This window comes from Canis lupus, chromosome 5 (assembly GCF_048164855.1).
Source record: "Canis lupus baileyi chromosome 5, mCanLup2.hap1, whole genome shotgun sequence".
NCBI classification, from domain to species: domain Eukaryota; kingdom Metazoa; phylum Chordata; class Mammalia; order Carnivora; family Canidae; genus Canis; species Canis lupus.
Genome location: NC_132842.1, coordinates 42,176,239 through 42,185,557, shown reverse-complemented (window position 1 = coordinate 42,185,557; position 9,319 = coordinate 42,176,239). Strand labels below are relative to the sequence as shown.

The 9,319-nt window shown below is 34.7% G+C and overlaps 1 pseudogene; it reads right to left on the bottom strand.

Moving 5' to 3' along the window:
- Window positions 1-7,608: 7,608 nt before the first annotated feature.
- LOC140634470 (large ribosomal subunit protein eL13 pseudogene) lies at window positions 7,609-8,141 on the bottom strand (annotated as a pseudogene).
- Between the last annotated feature and the right edge of the window lie 1,178 nt (window positions 8,142-9,319).

The window sequence follows — 9,319 nt, the reverse complement described above, 5'->3', positions numbered from 1 at the left end:
TTGCAGCTTTATAAACATAAACGAGAGAGATTTAGCATTTTCTATTAATCGGTGCCTGATAAGGGAACTTAGCTGAAATATGGGTGGTGGTTTGAATTCTTCTTCTTTTTTTTAATTTAAATTTTGTTAGTTAACATAGAAGTGCAGTATTGGTTTCTGGAGTGAAATATTGAAACTTGAATTCTTTGTGTCTTTATACCTTTCACAGTTCTTTTACATTGAATCTCATTTGATCCTCACAAAAACCTTTGAAGTTTTCAAGGGATAAAAATATGATCCCCTTTCTTTGGCAGATGGAGAAAAGGAGGGAGGAAGAGGAACTGTATTTGGGTGGTGGATCTCTGTTAGGGAATGTGACCTACTGCTAAATGTATAGGTTTTTAAGTTAGGTGGCTCTGGTTGTTTGGGCAAATGATTTGGTCGGTCAGAGATTCAGTGACTTTATCAGGAAACAGATTAAAATATCCACCACTAGTTGTTACAGAAGGAGCATGAAGGGGGGATGCTATAGGTGAAAAAACTGACTCAATGACTCTGAAGCCATACCTCTAAAGGTATAGAGGCTAAGACAGGCTCTGAAGGTTCACATCCCAGTTACATCATTTACTAGTTTTAGGGTTTGGCAAGCCATGTAACTTCTCTTGAAGTTCAGTTTTCTCATTTCTAACCTGGAGCTCTTAAGGGAGAATCTACTTACTAGAGTTGCCAGGAGGGTTCATTGAAATGATGAGTGCCAAGCATTTAATGCAGTATATTAAGCACAGGCAAACACCGGATAAGCTCATGGTATTATAGTTTGGTCCTAAGTTAACTAGGATTCTCAACACAGGTGCTGTGCATCACATGATCATCAGTACGTCTTAATATTTGTAAAATGACTAACCAACTCTTCCTACATTTCTGAAACCCTTTCCTTTTTATAATCTGGGATATATATATATATATATATATATATATATATATATATTTGTTAGAAGTCAACTTCTGCAGAGAAATGTACACTGTTTTTGTTGTTGCTGTTTTCCCACAAGCTGGGCCAGAGAACAAGTATGGAAGTCCTGGCCACCCATGCGGAACTGGCTGCTCTGAGAGCAGACATCTTCACTAAGGAGGTGAGTTAAAAACAAAACCCCAGCACAAATTATGCTTCAATTATATCCATTTCCTATAGTGGGGGAAGGCTGCAGTGCTATCTTTTCCTTGTTTGAAAAAGAAAGTAGAACATTTGGTGCGAAAAAGGCAGTGACAAAAAAGACATGTTTGACAGCTATTTCACACTGCTGTGAAAGACATTAGCTCTTCTCTGGAGCCAGAAAGGCAGAGTGGGGACCATCCGCTTGTCTAAAATGTCAGAGAGCACTGAAATTCAAGTGCAATTCTTTTACGCCGAACTTAGGGGACTCTTCTACTTTTTTAACCATCTGCTTTCAATTGGGAAGCTCATGGAGGACTGGGGCATTGTCCTGCTTTAAACCTATTTTCTCAACTAGGTCACATAAAATGTTGTATGTAGAGGTGGAGCTCTGAAGCTTTTTTCTGATGATGTTTGCTTCTTAAAGACATTTCAGCACAAGTGCATCGATTGTTACTGTTACACCTGTGACATTAAAAAATGTTTGTTAATTGATTCAACAGATTAAGAGCTAATTATGCTCACTAAAGAAAATGAAGCAGACAACACAAAACTAAAAACGATCATAATCCTAACACAAATATTAACTATTGTCAACAGCTAATGTACTGTTATAGTATAGCATATATCTTTCTACTCTTTTATTTTCCATGTATGTTTCCATTGAGTTTTTTTTTAAGATTTTATTTATTTATTCACAAGAGACACAGAGAGAGAGAGAGAGAGAGAGAGGCAGAGACACAGGCAGAGAGAGAAGCAGGCTCCATGCAGGGAGCCCGATATGGGACTCGATCCCGGGACTCCAGGATCACGCCCTGGGCCGAAGGCAGGTGCTAAACTGCTGCGCCACCCAGGGATCCCAAATTTTTGTTTTTAAATGGGCAGTGCATATGTGGGGGTGTTGATATATTTTCACTCTGTTTATTTACTATCTAAACATCTTCCCAACATAGTGTGAGATTTTTCTCTCTTTAAAATTATTAATTATTTGAAATATTTTGGACATAGAAAGGTATAAGGAATAGTATACCTCATGCTAAGTATCCACCACCAGTCATGACCAATCCAGTTAAATTTCTTCTTGCACCCTCAAAGATAATACAGATCCTGTTTTGTTATTTATTATTTCCATCAGCTCTCTATATTTTTATTACACGTTTATGCAGCTTTAGGATTTTTAGTTTTGTTTTATCTGGTTTATGATATGTTGTGTCAAATGGTAATGTTTCTGTTAACTTGGCTTTTATTCTCAGTGTAATTTTTCCCAGATTCATTCATGTTGATACTTGATAATTTGTAGCTTTGATAATTTTTACTATTGTGTAACATTTCATTTTATAAATATTCCACAAATTATTTGTTCACTCATGAGATGATGGATATGGTTATATAGCTCTCCTTCTTCATATGGGTGAAAGTAGCTCTATGTATCTGGAAGTGGAATTGAATGCTTGTAGGGTAGAACCTTGCTCAACTTAATTAAATATCAAATTGTTCTGGAAGGGGTTGTATCAATTTATACTCATCAGTATATGAAATATCCTATTTTTTCAAATCTTCCCCAATTCTTTAAATATTTTTGCCTATTGTACAGGTGTGAAATGGTTTTCTGTTATGGTTTTAATGATGACTTTTATGTTGATTAGTGAAAGTGAACATTTTTTTATATATTTGAGTTTCCTCTATGATATTAACTTCATATACCTTACCAATATTTCAAATTTATAGGTCTGTAGAAAACATACATCTGTTGGGGGGGATACATACACACATATATGACAATCTTTTGTCATATTATTAACAAAAATCTTTGGATTTTGATATATATTGTATATGTTTTTGCTGTCTTTTGATGGACAGAAGGTTTTAATTTTAATATAGTTAAATGCACTAATTTTTCTTAATGCATTTTGTATTTTGCTTAATAACACCCCAATGTCACAAAGTTGGTGCACTTCTCTCAAAATTCTGAGGTATTTGCTCTTCATATTTACATCTTTATCAAATCAAGAATTGATTTTTGGTTCAGTATGTAGTAAAGATCCAGTTATTAGTCACCGATATATGTCCTAGTATCATGTGTAGATAGTTTATCAGTTTCCCACTGACCTTCAACAACCTTCTCTGACTTATATCAGTTTCTGCATATGTATGGGTTTGTTTCTGAACTTTCTATTTTTGTTCCATTGGTCCGTGTTGTCTAAATCTACCAATGCTATGTTATCTTAATTAACTATAACTTTGCAGTTTTGGTATCTGGTAGTAAAAATTTCCAAAGTTCATTTTTTTTCTCATGTTTTTCACTGCCTTCAAGCTTGAGTTTTCTTAAAATTCTCTGAGCTATTCCTGGAACTTTGCATTACAAAATAATTTTAAAACAGACTTATTAAAGAAAAAAACTGACTTATTAACTGAAAGAAAACAAAAGCACTGATTCAAAAAGATACATGCACCCCTAGGTTTATTGCAGCATTATTTACAATAGCCAAGATATGGAGGCAGCCTAAGTGTCCAACAATAGATGAATGGATAAGGAAGACGCTGTGCATGTGCGCGTGCATGCACACACACACACACACAGAGGAATATTATATAGTCACAAAAAGGGATGAGATGATGTTATTTGTAATAACATGGCTAAACTTAGAGGGTATTATGCTAAGTGAAATAAGTCAGGCTGAGAAAGACAAATACCATATGATTTCACTCATAAGTGGAATCTACAAAATAACCTGACTTGCCAAAATCCATAAAAAATATTGGTGTTTCAAGTGGAATTGAATTTATAAATTAATTTTGGAAAAATTGACATTTTTACTGTGTGGATTCTTCTCAGTTATTTCTATGCTTATTTAAATCTTATTTAATCTTTTAATAAAGTTTTAGGATTTTTCTTTAGAAATATTACATATCTTTAATTAAATCTTTCTAAAATAGTATATTACACTGTTAAAAATTGTATTTGCTAACTATTCCTAGTTAAATAATAGGAGTAAAATAATAATAAATAATAGAAGTGCAATTAATCCTCTTCTTAATTGACAAACACATTTGTATATTATCATTTCTTTTTTAATCTAGATAATCCTATCTTCTCTAAATAATTAGTGCTTTGCTTTTTCCTTTTAACACTAAATAACAAGAAAGTGTATTTACAGGGATGTCCGTAATCAGATTAAGAAACTTCTCCTCTACTCCTTCTGTGCTAATTGCTTTATCATGAATTGATATTGAATCAAATTGTATTTAATGTTTCTGCTGCATGTATTGAGATGAATTATTTTGTTCCCTATTAATCTCTTAATATTATAAAATATATTGATTAATTTTCTATTAAACTATTGCTATATTACTGGAAACAAACACAACTTGCTCACAATTAGGCAGTTTTTAAAATGTTATTTATTTAAGTAATCTCTATACCCACCTTGGGGCTTGAACTCAGGACTCTGAGATCAAGAGTCATATGCTCTTTTGACTGAGCCAGCCAGGTGCCCTAGGCAATGTTTTTTTTTTTTTTTTTTTTTTTTTTGTGCCAGAGTTACATACTGCTAATATTTTCTTAGGGCATTTACATTTATATTCATAAGCTCATTTAGCTGTTACTTTTCCTTGTTCTCACTGTCCTCATCTCAAGGTTATCCTACCTTCATGAAATGAGTTGGGAACTGTTTTTTTCTTCTCTGGAAGTCTGGTATTTTCTGTGTGTATAGGAATAAATTATTAATTACAGGTTTACTTTCCTTAATGGGTAAAGGTCTCCTTGTAATTTGTGATTCTTCTAGAGTTAGTTTTGGTGAGTTTTTAAATTCTAAAATTATGCACTTTTAAAATTTATTTAAAATTGATTTGTTATAATTTTTAAAGTCTATGCTTTAATTACAGTCAAAGCTTATGTGGGCTTATAGTAACATTATACTCTGAGTTCTTGTATTTTGATAGCCATTTGCCTTTATGCTTGAAAGTCAGTTTGTCTAGATATAAAATCTGTGGCTCACATTTACTTTCCTTGAGTATGTTAAATATGTTACTCCATTTTCTTCTGATATAAAACACTGATATTGAGACTTCTCATGGTGATTTGATTTTTCTTTCTTTATAGTGACTTTGTCTTGCTTATATGCTCAAGGAACTTTTTTCTCTTTGAAGTTAATAATTCTGTCAGGAATATATCTCATTCAGTAAACACAGAAAAAGCATTTGCTAAAATCTAATAATTTTTCATGATTAAAAAATATTCTCAACAAATAAGAAATAAAATAGAACCTCCTCACTCTGATAAAAAATCTCTACCAAAAAATCCATATCTATAAAAGACTTAATTCTTTCCCCTTAAGATCAGGAATAAGAAAAAATGACTATTCTCATAATTTCTATTCAATATTGTATTGGAGATTCTTGCCAGAGCAATTAGGCAAGAAAAAGAAATAAAGACTTCTAGGTCAGAAAGGAAGAAGTAAAACTATCTCTATTGCAGATGACATGATCCTCATATATTGAAAATTCTAAGGGATCTACTAAAAAGTTATTATAAGTAATAAAGAAGCTCAGCAAGGTGGCAGGTTGCAAAATGAATATGTAAAGATTGATTGTGGGGGCACCTGGATTGCTCAGTCAGTAGAGCATGTGATTGTTGATCTCAGAGTTGTAAGTTCAAGCCCCATGTTGGGTGGAGAGATTAATTAAAAATAATTTTTTTTAGAAAATAATTGATTGTGTTTCTATATACTAATGAATATTCCAGATGAATTCCAATGGATATTCCAAATTAATTTTTTACTTTTACAGTACATTTACAAATGCATCAAAAATACTAGACTATAAATTCAGTCAAAGGAATTCAAGAGTTGTACACTGAAAGCTAGAAATCATTGTTGAAAAAAGTTAAAGATATAAATAAATGAAAGACATCCTATGTTCATGGTCAGGAGATATAATATTGTTAGACATTAGTACTTGCCAAATTGATCTATAGATTCAATGTAATCTTGGTCAGGAAACAGCTTTATTTTTTGCAAAAATTGCAAATCATTCTTGGAAATATAGAAATCCAGAATAGCTAGCTAAAATTATCTTGAATAAGTAGAACAAAATTGTAGGACTTCGATTTTCCAATTTCAAAACTTGCTACAAAACTATAATAATCAAAACTATACAGTTCTGGACTAAGAATAGATAGAGAACAATGGAATTGAATTGGGAGTCCAGAAATAAACTCTTACATCTATAATCAACCAGTTTTCAGTAAAGGTGCCAAGCCAATTCAATGGGGAAAGATTAGTCTTTTCAACAAATGATGCTACAAATGGAAATATCCACATGTTAAAAAAATGAAATTGGACCCCTACCACATGCCATACACAAAACTGAACTGTAAGTGAATCAGGAAAATAAGTGTAAGTACTAAAAATATAAAACTCTTAGAAGAAAACGCAGGGGAAAGTCTTCATGACAGTGGATCTGGTAATGATTTCTTGGCTATGACATCCAAAGCACATTGAATTGTACACTTTAAGCGGATGAATTGATGATATGCAAATTATAGCTCAATAAAGCTGTTAAGACAGAAATTACATATCTTGGTGATAATTATTATCAGTCAATTTTCTCCATTATATAATATGTCTAATTAATTTGTTTCCCGGAAAGTTTCCTTGAATTATAGCTTTTGGATATTGTTTTGAAAATGAAAGTCAGAATGTAATATTAAAAGTAAAGGATATATTCAGATATAGGAGGGGGATCTATAGATATTATATTACCATAAATCATATGCAGAACTTCATAAATTTGTACTCCTTATGTTTTAAGATGCAGAAACAAAAGTAAAAGTCACTTACAAATGGAAATTAATTAATAGCTGCAGTGTATTTTAAGGATAGCTTTAGCCAGACATTCACATGATAGTTCCATCTCTTTGCTCTGCTCTATTTTCCTCTGTGGTCTTCTTTGTTGGGCATTTCCTTACTAGTTATGGCCCTTTAGTGGTTTTTGGTTTGAACTAAAATGACTCAATAGCTCCATTGGAAATAAAACTTCTTACCAAATTATTTCTGAATTATAAGATTTATCCTGATTGAACAAGGTGGAGCTACTTGGTTTTCTGTGGACCAAATTGGGATGTGTGCTTAGTCCTGCATGGTTCAATATGGACACAGGTAAATAGTTCTGACTGGCTTGACAGGGGTCACATGCTCACACATGGAGTGAGGTAAAGGAAGTTGGTCCCCAAAAGAGAATGAAAGGTTAAGTATTTTCTTACCACTAGAAATGGCAGAGAAGCTGGCTGGGAAAAAGTAACCCTCTTCCACAAAAGGAACTTCTCCTTACACCATTTGTGGTCTTGCTACCATCTTTTTGAGATAGGCAGAAATATCATGTATTCTTGTTTGATAAAGGAAGATCTATAAATAAATTGCTCCCCAAGTCTCTCAAGGTGGTAAAAGGTAGAATTGGAATGGAATATATATATCCCATTTTTTGAGTTGCCAGTAGCACTTTATTTTTTCTTTTCAACATCCTGTTCTGCAGCTTCCTTGGCCCTTTTTGCCCGGATGCCAAAGAGCCGGGCATTGGCACAGGCCATGTGGAGGCTGGCAAATGCCTTGAAGTTCTTCTCCTCCTCTGTGATGACTCTGGCTTTCTCCTTGTAGACATTCCGTATGGGCATGACCAGTCCTGTCAGCTGTGTCACCAGTTTGAGTTCTTCAGCAGAGCTGTCGCCCTTCTTGGAGGCCAAAGACTTCCTGGGGCAGAGGATGAGATTGGAGCGGTAGTCCTTGAGCCGCTGCATGTGGGCCTGCAGGGACTCCGTGGTCTTGTTACGCCGCCATGGGTCCACCGAGATGCCAGAGGTCCACGCCACCTTCTTGTGGATGCCGGCCACCCAGAGCTCCTCCAGGCTGAAGCCCCTGCCAGCCAGCACCTTCACATGGTACCTCACCGTGTGGCAGAGGACGATTGGCTGTATGGGCCCTGACGCAGCCAATTCCACTTGGCTTGGATACATGGCAGCATTACAATTCTTTAAATTCCCTTGAGTCCAAATGCCCATAATTGTTTCTTGAATTCTTTTGGTAAATAACCAGCTTCCCAGCTAGTCAGAGATTTCCAGAAACTATACTACTTGAACACCAAGACAGTCTACAATTTTGCTAGCTCGAGGTTCCAGAAACTTGCCATTTTCTATGTTAGACTTTACACACCAAGAACATGACCTGCTTGCTATTCTTCCCACATCTCTTCTTTCCTATCTCCATACCTGTGGCCAGGAGGTTCTCTCTTGTTGAAGTTTCCCCTTCTTTATTAGTCTGATTTCTTTTCATTTTTATAGGTGGGTTGCTGTTTCCTTCTGCAGAGTTTTTCCTCCTCACTGCAGACAGGACAGGTACCCAACCCCATACTCTTCTCTGCAGGTCTTAACATCTCCCACATCTTCTTTTTCCACCGAGCACTGAATTTCTTGTGAAGATGGATTGCAACTTGATTCGCACTGATTCTTCAGGGCTCATTATAATGCCTGGCACATAGTAGGCCCTCAAATCCTCAAAAAAATATACTGAATAAATAAAAGACTAATCAAAGATAAGAAATAGTGGTGCAGGAAAATTAGATGATAAAAAAATTAGGTCCAAAACTATGAAAAATGTAAAGGATTGGCCTTATAAAGCAGGTTAATGGAAAGGTGACTTACTGATAAAAACTGGGAACAGTGATCCAAATAACAGATAAAGTATAAAGGACAAATAACTAGGTATCGTTAGAATTTAATCAAGAGAAGGAAAGAAAAAAAAACACTTAAATAACTTTTTTTGACAGTAAAATAGATTATCCATTTAGCATTTGTCAGGCAGAAAGCTACCACGAGATGTTATTCATTTTCCTCAATAAAAGGCTCACTCTTGTTTTGTAAATAATAACAGCTTTTCTTAGAATAGCACTGAAACATTTGAAAAGCTCTTTAGCCATGTAATGTGATCGTGTCATCCAGCGAGCAGGTACTGAGGGCCCTGAGTGACAATTACAATGTGAAGCACAGAGGGAAATCAGGCTGTTCCTGCCTTTGAGGAGCTTACAGCAGCCATAGAAATGAAGTCAACAGTCAGATCAGGAAAAGACATTATAAAAGAAGTTATGTGGTAGGCCCAAAGGAGGCGATGAACATGACTGGTAGGGAGGAGAATGGAA